Consider the following 14647-nt stretch of genomic DNA (forward strand, 5'->3'; position numbering starts at 1 on the left):
CTTACATTTATGCAGATGGACATGTAGCCCAAAATGCAGACTGTTTTAATCAAGGGTCAGGTAACACTGGCTGTACTGATTACAGGAGCTCTTAAAAAGGAGTTTACAGTATTTACTCCACTATTAGGGGACTAGGATCAGCAGGTGACAGTGGATGCCCAAGATTCTCACTACGTTCTTTTGGGGTATTGCAAACAGTAATGCTAAGGGGACTGTGGATTTGAGTCCATAGCACTGAATGAAGGGAGGAGGAGGGTGACAGCAACTGCTCACTGCCCTCACTGCCCATTTATCTGCAAGTGGTAAATAATGTTGGTGATAAAAGGCACCAACATTATTTACTTGTAGCACCAACATTATTTACAATGTAGTACAGCCATGGCCAAAACTTTTGAGAATGACACAAGTATTGGATTACACAAAGTTTGCTGCTTCAGTGTTTTTAGACCTTTTTGTCAGATGTTACTATGGTATACTGAAGTAAAATTACAAGCATTTCATAAGTGTCAAAGGCTTTTATTGACAATTACATTAAGTATATGCAAAGAGTCAATATTTGCAGTGTGGACTCTTCCTTTTCAAGACCTCTGCAATTCGCCCTGGCATGCTGTCAATCAACTTCTGGACCACACACTGACTGATGGCCGCCTATTTGTAGGTTATTGTTTGTCCACTCGCCTCTTGAGGATTGAACACAAGTTCTCAATGGGATTAAGGTCTGGGGAGCTTCATGGCCATGAACCCAAAATTTCGATGTTTTGTTCCCCGAGCCACTTAGTTATCACTTTTGCCTTACGGCAAGGTGCTCCATCATGCTGGATAAGGCATTGTTCGTCACCAAACTGTTCTTGGATGGTTGGGAGAAGTTGCTCTTGGAGGATGTTTTGGTACCATTCTTATTCATGGCTTATGAAACCTTGTAATGTTACTTCAGTATACCATATTAACATCTGACAAAAAGGTCTAAAAACACTGAAGCAGCAAACTTGACTTGTGTCATTCTCAAAACTTTTGGCCATGGTTGTAGATCTGAAAAGATAGGCAGACTGGCAACTTTGCCAGCCATAGAAATAAGTGATCCTTCTAAAGTGAATATACAAAATGTATAAACACATGCAGATGGAGAAGATTTATCTTTGTAAAATAATATGGCAGGTCAAGTGTTCAAAGCCCACTGAGACACATGGTGATACACCCTGTTGGAGTGGATCATAGCACAGCACATTTAAGTCATACTTACCGACTTTTGTATATTGCTTTCCGGGAGCAGCTCGGTTCGGGGGGCGGGGTCGAACAGGTGACGTAATTAGGCCCCATCCCTTTCTCGTAAAAGTCGGCAATTTGCGGGGCCCGCGATGAGGGGGCGGGGCTACATGAAGCAAATTGCGCCATTTAGCCCCGCCCCTCCTCACGGACACGCAAATTCTCCATTAAATCTCCCCATCCTGCTCGCTTCACTAGAAAGTTGGCAGGATGCGGGACATCTGCCTACACTCCTGGGAAACGGGGCCACCCGAAAGTTCAGGAGCTTCCCGCAACTTCTGGGAGTGTTGGCAAGTATGATTTAAGTATATTAACATATTTGTCTATATATTAATGCACATGTCAAAATTAAAAATGTGCTCTTACATATATTATATGTACTCCACAAATATGTTACATTGAAAATGTCACATACATTAATTAGAGATGTGCAGTTTGGTTCTCCAGAAATCGGAATCCATCTGAATTTCGTGAATCCGGTTCTTATCTCCTGAGAAGATCCTTTTAAATGCATGTTGTGCTTCTGATCTCTTCGCGGTTCGGAATTTGGATTATAAATCTGAATTTTGGTTTTGGATTGCATAAAGTACATGATTTTATCAATTGTTTACATTTTAGGGTGGTTTTGCAAAACCCCCAAAACCAAAACACGAAGATAAATCCAGATCCAAAACAAAACATGCGGGTCAGCGCACATCTCTACACATGATCAATTTAATGCAGAAAACTGCTATGATCAAACCACCAGTCACCTGATACATGTAGCAATGTGTAGTTTTCTCTGCTGACAATGACCTGTAGGTATACTGGCAATATACTACTCTCTAGTGTACATAGCTCATAAAGGAGCACTCTTCTGTCATGTAATCCTATCTATCATAAAGCGCAAGACTGAACACAAGTACAGTGAACCTGAAAGCTGAGGCATATCTGTCATTCTCACCAGATCACATCAAAGAAAGGTCATCACATTCTATAATAATTGGAAAAGATTTCCACCGCTTCGCTCCTTGTGTATCCTGGCTCCAACTTTGGCATCACAATACCTTCATACAGTATTCCTTCATACAGTATTTCTTCTTTGCTGTAACTACAGATATATAAATAAGTGTATTACTCTGTAACTGATCATTGCTGTCTTGCTTAGTGTATAAAAGATGCATTATTGCAGCACATTACCTTAAGCAGGTTTCTTTGCTAAATAACAGAAAAAGAAACGTTGAGTAGACACATTGCTGCATATTTAGTATATGTTCCAGACATTATTCAATTCAAAAATTCACAGCAACATGCTATATTATTATTAGTAGTACCACTAGGTTTCATGGAAATGTATTTTTGTTAGATATGTTTTATTGGGTTGGGTACGTGATGCCAGCGCTCGGGATCCCGGCGGTCAGAATACAGACGCCAGCATCCCTTCAGGGTTAGGATACCAACACCTGTCGGTCAGTATCCTAACCCTCTCCCTACCCCTAATCCTCCCTCCCTACTGAATAAGCCTAATCTTCCCCCGTGCCTAAACCCAACCTCAACCTCCACCCTAAACCTAACCCTCTCCTCTTAGTGCCTAACCCTAGTGCCTATCCCTAAACCCAGTACTTACCGTTGGGATGCCTGTGGTCGGGATACCGGCATTGGGTTCACGGTGAATTATAGATGAAATACATTTTTATGTTACAGTAATATGTAAAACATTTTAACTTAACTTTGGCAACTCCGAAGGTCATTTGGTGTAATTTCAGGGATTTTTTTTTTTAGTATCTGGCAGAATAGTTTTTGATGACTTACAGACATTGAAAAGCTGCAATCTTTACATATCAGAATAGTACATTTATTTAGCAAACCAGTTTCCTTTCTGTCAGAGCCCATCCCACTCAAGTGCTGACTTGGGGTGACTTATGGAGGGTACACACGGTCAGATTTTCTGGAAGATATGAACGATAATGATTGTAAAAATCATTGACATGATTGCCATGAATCGTTGAATGATGCGCCTGACCACATGTCAGATAACGATATCTGAAATTGACTGTGTTTGCACTCAGATTTGGACGATATCATTCATTTAAATACTGTCAGAAATCGTTCATCGTTCATGAGATTGTTGGTAAAATCGTTCAAATCATTCATCTTTGATCTAGCAAGTCTGATCGTGTGTATGCACCATTAGAATAGTGACACCAATAAAATACATTTACAGTGGAAGAAGACAATTACAGTAAACATTTAGTGCCAGTAGAAGAAGGTAGTGATAAACCCAGTTTGATTTATCTGTAGCTCCTGTTTGGGCAGCCTATTTTAGTAAATTGAACTGAGCAACAGACATCTCTTGAACCAAATAAAACAAATATCTTTAAAGACAATAGGATCGAAGGGAAACATTTAAAAAGGGAACATGAGGTTCTGTCTTACCACTCCTTTCTTTATAACTTCTAACAACTGAATTATATTCTTTTGGCTAAATAAATTAGAGTGTAAATATTTTTTCAGGTGTGAAAATTAGGCAATATTTCCTTTCAGTTATGATTTATTTTACTAAACTTGAATACATGGTGAAAATGTGTCTTGTAATATGTAACTTTTTTTTTTTTTTAATAATGTCTTTCATTTCAATACCATTCCAATGAAAACTCCCCGTTTTCAAGCACCTTCCCGTTACCACCCACATACGCCTCATTCTGTCACTCAAATTAGTAGGCATTCGCTATTTTGCGAGCACATAAATTTCGGCCGCACTGACTGGTTCGTGCATGCGTATAACGATCCGTACGCATGCGCAGTTGGGCAAACATCGCTCGGAGCGAACGAGCTGCCACTTACGAGTGGCTCTGAATCAGGCCCTATGTCTGCTCTTTGTCGTACAACTTCATTAGAGTCTGCATATATATATACACTGAAGTGCCAAAATTCATAGGATCGCAGTATGGAGAGGTAATGGTAGGTGGCGTCACCGTACTGTGGGCCTGATTCAGAGCCGCTCGTAATGCGGCTACTCATTCGTAGTCAGTCGATTTTGTACAACCACGCATGCGTCGGTGTAACAGTGCGCATGTGCGGACGTCTGATTGCGGTCATTTTTCAGTCGATCGTAGACACAGCGTACAAGAAGTGACATGTCAAATGTGATTGACAGAATTGTCCGTTTTGGGGTGGTGACGGGGGTGGAGATGGAAAAACGCAGGCGTGTCGAGGCGTTTTTTGGGCGTACATAAATTATCTTATGCGAGCATCAAATGTGAACGGAACAAGTGATACGTCACTGTCTCATCCAATTTCCATTAAGACTGCTCGCTCAGCTTGTGGTCTGGTATAGTCTACGACAATGACGATGGTCTCTTCGTACTTCCCTGGGCTCATCGATGGTGTAGCAATTTATCAATTGAGGCCACAAAAACAATCATCTTTTAATTGCAAAACTGCTTGTAAGGTGTTTAGCAAATAGACCTTTTTTAGTAGCTAAAAACCGAACACAGGTGAACTACTCAGCTGCTAATTTCTGGGTCATACAATCAATTAGCTAACAAATTTTTCTGTTTTGGGGCTTTTCAAATATTTGTAAGTGTTTCTTTTTTAGGGAAACAATATTGTACGCATTTTTTTTTCTTAATTTTTTGGGGGACAAGAAACCAATCGTCCTTTTGTTTTTGGCTAAGTGTTAATTAAAACTGAAATGTTTCTATTTCCATTGTATTGTTTGTTTGAGGGATTACCTTTTATCCCATTTTGGAATAAATCAACAATAGAATTTTGCAGATTTTTTTCAGAATTTTATTAAATGATTGTGTCCATTTTTTATTTTTTTGCCATAAACATATTTTTAATAAGGTAAAAAATTGTAAAAATGATTTGGGCCACACACACACAAAATGAGTGGCATTTGAACTTAAAAAAAAAAAAATAATAATTCACAAGAAAGGAGAGGGAGGTTGTTGTCATGAAGGAATATGGGGCAAACACAGAGATGGATTGTGGGGTAATTAGCCAGTGCTGTCATCGCCTTTTAGGCCTTTTGGCCGGGGGTTGAAGGGAGCCGGAACGGGCCCGGGAGCTCCTTCGGCTGGCCTGGCCAGAGGCAGATGTTGTGGCCTCTGGACTAAGCATAGGGCTAGGCACATTTGGAGGGATGGCTGTTGTTGTGCCAGAGGTGGAGGGTCCTGATGTTCCGGCAGGAAGGGAGGCTGGCTCCAACATGTACTGGCGAACGAGCTGCTCCAGGGCATTTGCAATTCTCACGTTTGCCCCAGTATTTTCCGCCAGGGCATTTGCAATTCTCACGTTGGCCGCAGTATTTTCCTCCAGGGCGTCTGCCACCCGTAGCAGATTGGCGTCCATCCTCAGCAGAATCTCGGTGTGCTGATCTGTTTTAACATTGAGATCAGTGAGGAGGCCCACTGCCTGCGAGGGGGAATGGCCTGGACTGTCTGCCACAGGGTCCCCAGCCAGATCTACTGCTTCCTCCTCTGCAGAGCCAGAGGAAATTCTGCGGCCAAAGCTCACCTCTGGAGCAGACTCATCCACCTGTGTCTCTGTGAGAAAAAAGAGAAAAGATTAAAATATTTTACAAAACACATTTCTGTGTTGTTAACATTACAACATTTACCTGGGGCAACATTAGGAGCCGCAAAGTCTGGCATGTCAGTATCCATGTTCGACACGCCAAACACCTCCTCATCCTGCACACACCCCTGGGCCAGCTCCTCCAAATCCGTGAGCTCAAGTGACACAGGGGTGGGACCCCCACCTGTTCCCCCTGCATGCCTAGCCCTATCAGCCATTTTTTGTTTAAGCCAATATTTGAAGTCGCTCCATCTGTTGGTTAAAAAGTTGGCATTATTACTGCAGTATTTGGCCCTGTAACCACTTTTTAGTCAAATGTAGTTTTTACGTACCGACGTTTGACCTCCCGGGTAGAACATTCAAACTCACCCACCCCATTGACAGCGCTGGCTATGTCGTCCCACAGTTTCCATCTCTGGGTTGCACCCATATTCCTTGGTGCCTGTGCCAGGTTGTCGTTGCACATTTGCACCAAAACCTCCATCTCCTTCCTTGTGAATTGTGGCTGCCTTTTTTTTTTGGCCCTAGTTTGCCTACTAGGCCCAGCAGCCTCTTCCATGGCATCCTCCACACCTTTTTTTAAAATGGTATAAACATTTTTAAAGTTAAATGTTTCAAAATGTAATGTTAAACATTGGCTAGTACTTTGCTGCTCTGTACTCATTGTCTTTTCTCAATGTAGCAGACCGATTTTGTCCTTCAGTGACATTTTTATACATGCGTCAGCATTATTCGGCCGCATCATTCCTTTTGCGCTCCTATTGTCCGTCCTTAATTTGAGCGGGAAAATAAAGACTATTTATGGCTTGGTGTGACTCCATTCGAGGTGGCATTTTTGGATTGTTGGAGGTTTCTCGGTGTAGTGGTTGGTTCTTTGTTTATTGGTTCGTGAAGGAGTAGTTAGTATTTTTTTGAAGGAGCATTTTTTTATTACTTTCTTTGTTTACGTTAGCATTTTTGCATTTCATTTTTAATTTTTTTTTATTTTTGAGTAAGTATTTCAATAATTCCCATATATATTTATTATTAAATTGTTTTCAAATTTTTTTTATTTTTTTTAATTTTTGTTTAACAGTTATTTTGGCTGTGACCAAGTGACCTTTTCGAACTTTGGGATATTTGTCTGTTTTTGGTAAGTGTTTTTGGTTTGATTAATTAACAAATTAGATGTGTTGGTCTTAGCATATGTTTCGCTAAGTAATGTGTGCTTGTTCTGTGTAAAATCATGTCTTAACTCTAAATGTAGCGTACTATTTTGCTAACTAATGTGTGCTTGTTCTGTGTAAAATCATGTCTTAACTCTAAATGTAGCGTACTATTTTGTGAACTAATGTGTGCTTGTTCTGTGTTTAATCATGTCTTAACTCTAAATGTAGCGTACTATTTTGCGAACTAATGTGTGCTTGTTCTGTTTAAAATCATGTCTTAACTCTAAATGAAGCGTACTATTTTGCGAACTAATGTGTGCTTGTTCTATGTAAAATCATGTCTTAACTCTAAATGTAGCGTACTATTTTGCGAACTAATGTGTGCTCCCTTCTCTAAATTTTCGACAACTACATTTGGCTTAATTCCTAGTTTATTAAATTAATCCTTAAAATATTTTCTACTTTTGAAATGTAGGTGGAATTTCACATGACACGACCCAGGCCTGTAAGAATCTTTGGTTTTCTTTGAAAAGATAAGTATATTTTTCTTCACACATTTGTCTAAAACAATAACTACCTGGCTTAACATTTCAGGTTGATGTTGGTCGTATTATATTGGCCATGGTTCCAGAACCCGACCAACCTCAACTTCATCCCAGGCGTAGGCCTCGTAGGTGTGCAAGGCCCCAGATATATAGAACACATGTCACCCTTTTTGGAATACCAGATGATGAGGTGTTAAGGCGCTACCGTCTTCCGCCACAGATCATCATAGACACTCTCTCATTAATAGAGAGTGATCTTGAACGGCAAATTGACAGTCCTACAGCAATACCACCACTTACGCAATTAATGTCGGTGTTACATTTTTGTGCCTCAGGATCCTTTCAAACCACCGTGGGAATAGTGGCAGGAATCTCTCAATCCTCCTTTTCAAGGATCCTGAGGGCAGTGATGGATGCACTTTTTAAACACCTCCATCATTTTATTAAAATGCCATTGGATATGGGTTCCCTTAATGTGGTGAAGGCTAATTTTTACCAAATTGCTGGCTTCCCACACATCATAGGGGTTGTGGATGGCACTCACATACCACTTCAGCCTCCAGCAAGTCTGGAGGCAATATTTAGGAACCGCAAGCACTTTCATTCGATGAATGTAATGGTGGTATGTAATGCCTCCCTCCAGATCCTGTCCGTGAATGCCAAATTCCCAGGCAGTGCACATGATTCCTTTGTCATCCGGCAATCAGGGATTTGGCACAAATTTAACAACCTACAAGCTGGTGATGCGTGGCTTCTGTGTAAGTTGACACCTTCTGTTGAAACCAATGCAAAGCTTGGTACACAATGGTCCTGATGTTGTTTTTTATATTTTCACAGGGGACAGTGGTTACCCTTGCACGCCCTGGCTGCTCACTCCTTATTTGGTTCCCACACTAGGGCCACAAAGTCAGTATAATTCCGCACTTACAGCCACCAGGCAGGTGGTGGAGCACTGTATCGGCCTTTTAAAAGGCCGATTCAGATGCCTCCACCGCTCTGGTGGCAACCTCATGTGTTTGCCAGCTATGGTTTCGAAAATTGTGGTCCTGTGTGGGATATTTCACAACATTGCCATAAGGAGTGGTGTCCCAATGCAGCCAGAGGATGCCTTGCCTGAGGACGGCCCCCCCGAGGTTGGTCGGAGGTCAGTATGTGGGGGGGCCGTACGCGATGAAGTTGTTGCAAGATTTTTTAGGTAATTATTTCCACAAATTAATTTAATTGACACAATGTAGACATGTAATATTTTAATGTACACTTTTAACTTTTTTTTATTTTTGTTTTTGTTTTATTCCCTCAAATGACCATAAAAATCCATGCATACTACCTGATCAACACAAATGACTTTATGTGGACACATTGGATATAACTTCGGGAACAATGATTTCTTCTCCTCATTTGTGGATTCATGTTGGCATGCTACTTCTTCAAACAGTTCCTGATTTTTTTTTTATTTTGGATGGATTTTGGTGTTGTTTGGACTTTTGTGTGTGTTTTCAATGTGTGAATTTATTGTGTCAATTCACTTGGTGTTTCTTATTTGTGTGCATTAAATTTATTTTTTACGTTAACCAACCATTTACATCATAAATTACAACCAAGTGTAACCTGTTCCAAAAAATGAAAACTTGCTTAATGCCTAATACTGTAATTTCTAAATTTGTAAACTTTTGTACCCTGCTTTGTTGCTAAAACCAAACAACAAAGGTATTATGGTGAATCAGTATGTTTTCAATTCTAGGCCTAAGCAGGTAGCTTTAATTTTTACATTACCCCCTCCAAAAGAAAAACGATTTTTGAGGTTAATTCTACAAACCTATTGGTATTGTTATGTGTTTAATGTGCAAGCTTACATACTTACTTGAGCTTTCTACAAACAAATTTACATTACTTAAAAACTCAGGGACAAATAGTAGACTTATGTAAGGTTCAACAATCTAAGATTTACAGACAAGGAATGAGACTTAAATAAATCTAAATAAACTTTATTTATTTATTTATTTATTTTTGGCTAGAAAAAAACTTAGTGGCGCAGGATCGCCAAAAGGTGGTCCAATGCCACCAGCATGGCAATAACATGTCCCCTGAGATCCAGCAATACGCCAGCAATTGCCTCGTTACGCCTCTGGTCCTCTGTGGGTTAAAAAAATGTGCGGATTAGTAAAATGACACCTTCATTTAGATTTTAAAAACCAACAAAAAATTCAGACTATCCCAAAAAAAACCATCAGTTACCAAAACATGTCCAAAACAAAAGGAATGCAAAACGAAAAGATTTAAAACAAATAAGGGCCCAAAATGAAGAAATGAAAACGATAAAAAAAAAAAAAAACTAAGCAAAACGACGACATTTGTTGGTACCGTAAACAAGAAAGACACAAGTGTGAGTGTTTGGACATTTGTCATATGTGTAAGGGGAAAACATCCTTGACATTGTTTCCCAAAGATATATATAAAAAACATTTGAACTACTTTACTATTTGGAACTGCACAGGCAAAAGGACAACATCAACCAAAATATAAAAATTTGAAAAAAAAACATAGTTTAAAATGTAAACATACCGGGCACACTGCTGACTGGGCCTGGAGCCCCGAATTCCTCCTCATCGGACGTGGGCCAGTGGCTCATGGAAGGAGGAGGGGTCATGTGGGATGAAGTGGATGGTGAAGAAAAGAGAGGGGGGGTTTGAGGGGAGGGGGAAGTTGGAGGGATGGTAATGTGAGGAGAGGGAGGGGACTGACGGTCGGCAAGGTCTGGGGTGGAGGGGGAATTTGGGGAAGAGTGGGCAGAGGATGTTCGAGTGGGAGTGGGGGATAGGGGACGAGCCGCACATCGGCGACGTCTGAGTCTCTGCTCTGCCCCTAAATGATGGTGAAAATCATTTTTAATTACAATTACCTTTTTTTTATCCAAAAAAAACAACAGGGCTATACTGTAAACATGCACACGCAGGTATGAGCCAAAATAAACCAACAGGGATATACTGTAAACATGCACATGCAGGTATGTCCAAAATCAACCAACAGGGATATACTGTAAACATGCACACGCAGGTATGAGCCAAAAAAAACAATAAAAAAAGAAACTTAAAAACATACACAGAAAGACTTACTTTGGGCAATCCGGAGACGCAAAAGGGCCAGCAGGCGTAGTGATCTGCACCGCAGATCCGACCACCTGCGTTCCAATTGGCCTATATTTCGGCGATAGCCGAGGGAACGCAGGCGGCGGCGCACCTCCGTGTAGGCCCTCCGCTTCAGGAGGTTGGTGATGGGGGGCGGATGGTCTGTTATTCTCTGGTCCATCACCTCAGTGAGGACCAGTAGCTCACGCCTACAAAAAGCGGTGGCTCTCATGATGGCAATGATTTTTTTTACACAAAACAGTTTTAATAAAGGTCCTAGAAAAAATTTGATTGGCTAATGTACTTTGTAAATTAACAGGAACAATTCTATTGGTTATTGTATGAGTCATGTGACCTACACCCTCACAAATATAATGTGAGTTATGATAGGCTTGATGCAGTGACATGCATAAGCTAATTTAAATATAAAAATTAAAGTATTAAAATCTGCCTAGAAAAAAAAACGCAAAACAATAGTAGCATTCAACCAAACTTTTAATTTAGAAAAACCATCCCCTTGGTCAAACCGTATGTATTCTGCGGAACAAATGACACACACTAACAAGAATAAAGTTTATTGACATTGAAAAAAAAACCAGGATTGCAAACATGTGAATAACAATTAAGGTAATTAATATAGTGATTGCCAGTAATCGATTCAAGTATGTTTGCAGAATGAAATAGCAGGCAATCGAAAACTGACAGGCCACTTCCAGAATTGACTTCTGCGAGCACTCCCTGCAACCAAAGAGGAGACGGACGCTCGCTATTTTGAACGTTCGCTAGCTAGAGGAGGGGTTGGGAGAATATGGGGCGGAAGATTAGCTACGAGCGAACATGCAAGCGAGCGCTTGAATTTCAATTTTTCCGCTCGTACAGCAGACGAGCGAACGGCCACTTGCGTCCAGGTCTGAATCAGGCCCTGTGATGTCTTGGATATGCCCAGACATGTAATCTCACATCTTGTGAATCGATTTAAACACCAGCTAGGCTGCTCGTGGCAAGGCAAAGTGAATTATCAGAGTTTGAATGGGCATGATAGTGGCTGCCCGATGAATGGGACATTCCATATCCGAAGTTGTGCAGACATTCAACATTCCTCGATGTGCAGTATCACGTGTGTACCAGGAATACCTCATGGAAAGCATCCCCACCCACCATGTACAGTGCAATGGCCGACCACGGGTGCCTAATGAGCATGACCAGTGACGTCTGACCAGAATTGTCCGTGGTAACAGAAAAGCGACACTGGCTTAAATCACATCCACATCCAATGCAGTTGGTACAAGACGCATATCCAGCATGTCAGTGCAGCATTCTTTAGCTTCCATGGGATATGGGAGCAGAGATCCATCAGAGTGCCTCTGTTAATATTACAACACTGGACACAGTACATCACCTGGACTCAAGACATTGCTAATTGGACCATGGAGGACTGGCAACATGTGGTGTGGCACGATGAATCATGATTCCAGTTGTTTGGGACTGATGGTTTTGGGTATGGAGCAGACCCCATGAGTCTATTGACCACAGTTGTCAACAAGACACCGTGAAGGCTGGTGGCAGTTCCATATTGCTGTAGGATCTGCTCATGTGGCCTGGGTTGGGTCCGCTGGTTGGCCTGAACATGTCATTTACTGATAAATGCTACGTTGCATTGCCTGATGACCATTTGCAGCCCTTCATGGACTTCATGTACCCCTACAACGATGGAATATTCCAGCAGGATGTAGCACTGTGTCATCAGTTCCAAGTTTTCCAGAATTGGTTCAAGTTCCGACGATTGGTGTGGCCACCACGTTCGCCCGACATGAACCCAATCAAGCATTTATAGGACATGGTGGAGAGGTCCATTCGCACCCAAGATCCTACACTTACAAATATCAGGGAGCTGTGGGTAAGCTATCCAGACAGCATGGGTCAACATCTTTCCAGAGGTTTTATGTCCATTTGTGAAATTGATGTCACGTCGAGTTGCTGCATTTTGCTGAGCATAAGTCCTATATGATACTAGGCATCCATCCTATGACTTTTAGCACTTCAGTCTTTGACTTTGCTTCTTATCCTCTCATGGCTTTACTGTGTTACCTCTGGTTTGACCGTTGGACAGATTGAACATATACGTTGGAGTATATCTGCATTTGCTACAGCCATACTACACTGGATACGCCTTATTCCGTTCAATCTTTGAAGCTAAGCAGTGTAGGCCAGGCTAGTACATGGGTGGGAGACCCCCTTGGAATACCTGGTGCTGTAATCTGGCAGCATCCGTTGTTGCACCTGTTCCAGCCAGTCTACCATTCTTCTTCTTTACAGTTTTATGATCTGTTTTTAATCTACGCTTATTTTTCCTTTCTCTGATCATTCGATTCACACCCCACCCTGGACACATACTACCCATGTCCACAGTGTTGTTCATCATTGTTTCCTCACAGGAGGTTATTTATGGCACAGCTTTGCCTGAACAATTGTATTGACATTCACTTCAGAGTGGGTCATTCACTCACCATTGTTATCATATTATTTTTTAGCGCCTCTGCCCGTGTGTCATGTGACACATTTTTCCAGGCACCTGTTACATCTCCGTTTACTGTATGATACTTACCTAGTTGCTATATGTCTGCAGCATATGTCTCACTTTGGTTATTCTCTATGTTTATTTAATATTTTCTTCCCCCTTACATTTATGTCCACCACTTGTCATTCATGTCCCCCAGTTTTTAGGTGTTTTTCACTTATGTATTTATCAGCCTGCCAATGGATCTGTTATTAGCACCTATCCATTCCGTGTTTGCATTTATCATAACATGTTTTACACATATATTGTTGTTTTACCGCGCATACACTGACTGTTGATTGTTGCATGTCACCATATCCCATACTGAGTCTGCCACTCCGGCAGTGTATGTTATGAAATGCTCACAGATCTAAAAACCGCGCTTGATGCGGCCACGTCACTGAGCTGAGGTTGCCATGGCTGGTTGCCTAGGTGACGATGCTCGTGTCTGCAGCGTCATGACGGTGGCGCCGGTCTCACGCATGTGCCGTCACACACCCGGCAGACGGCGCTGGGCAGGCTGCACGCTTTCACCATTGGATGTCTCTTGGTATTTAGGTATGTACTGCATCACTTTGTCCTCTGTTCTTGATAAAAGTTGTGTAGAGTGAAACGTTGAACACAGACAATCTGGAGTCGTTAGTCTTTCTTATCCAGTCCTGTGAGTGCCGCTGTTTTTCCATATGTGTATATATATATATATATATATATATATTGATCACACCGGTCAAAATAATATGGAATGCTCTCATTAGATGTTAAAATGGCATTACATCACCACCTGCTTTAATGACAGCTCGGATTTTGCAAAGCATGCTATCAATATGACTCTGTATCACATTCATATCGCATTGCGCCCATTCCATGACCAAGAGTTACTCCAATGCAGCCAAATTCGGAGAGTGTTGGTGTTTCTTCTTCACAGCCTTCCATTCTGTCACATATTTTCTCAATAACATTGAGATCTTGCAAATTGGAGGGCCACGTGAGTCAGTCTGGTGCTTCGCAATCCAATCCTGCACAATCCTAGTGCGATGGACAGTACAGTTATCATCCTGAAACAGTGGATCCACGAGATGGTCTTCGTCTTTCAGAAACTGGACAAATGGCAAAAACGCATGATTCAACAATGTCACGTAGTCCACAGCTTTCATGCGATTGGACACCTCGACCAAGGGTCCAGCTCCAGCACTCAAAATACACCTCCAAAGCATGACACTTTCAACTCCTTTCTGAAAAGCTCGTTGGACACAGGCAGGTTAGAACGCTTCCCCAGCCTTGCTCATGACTCTGGAGCAGATGTCATTGGAATATAAGCAAAATCTGGATTCATCAGTCTAGTGTTCAATGGTTCAGTGACGATGCTGTTTGGCCCATGTCAGACGTTGGTTTGGATGGTTGTTAACCTGGGACGCACCTGGGCTATATGACTGAAAATTTGTAACCCAT

At 41.5% G+C, this 14647-nt stretch overlaps 1 long non-coding RNA gene and 1 pseudogene across 1 annotated transcript in view; both read left to right on the plus strand.

Annotated features, from left to right (window-relative positions):
• Positions 1–14647, plus strand: part of LOC148477032 (uncharacterized) — a 344964-nt gene that overhangs the window by 91903 nt on the left and 238414 nt on the right. The gene's annotated exons all lie outside the window — the stretch shown is intronic.
• On the plus strand, positions 12784–12901 carry LOC148477033 (5S ribosomal RNA; annotated as a pseudogene).

Source organism: Taudactylus pleione, unplaced genomic scaffold (assembly GCF_031769625.1).
Source record: "Taudactylus pleione unplaced genomic scaffold, aTauple2 ptg000757l, whole genome shotgun sequence".
NCBI classification, from domain to species: Eukaryota; Metazoa; Chordata; class Amphibia; order Anura; family Myobatrachidae; genus Taudactylus; species Taudactylus pleione.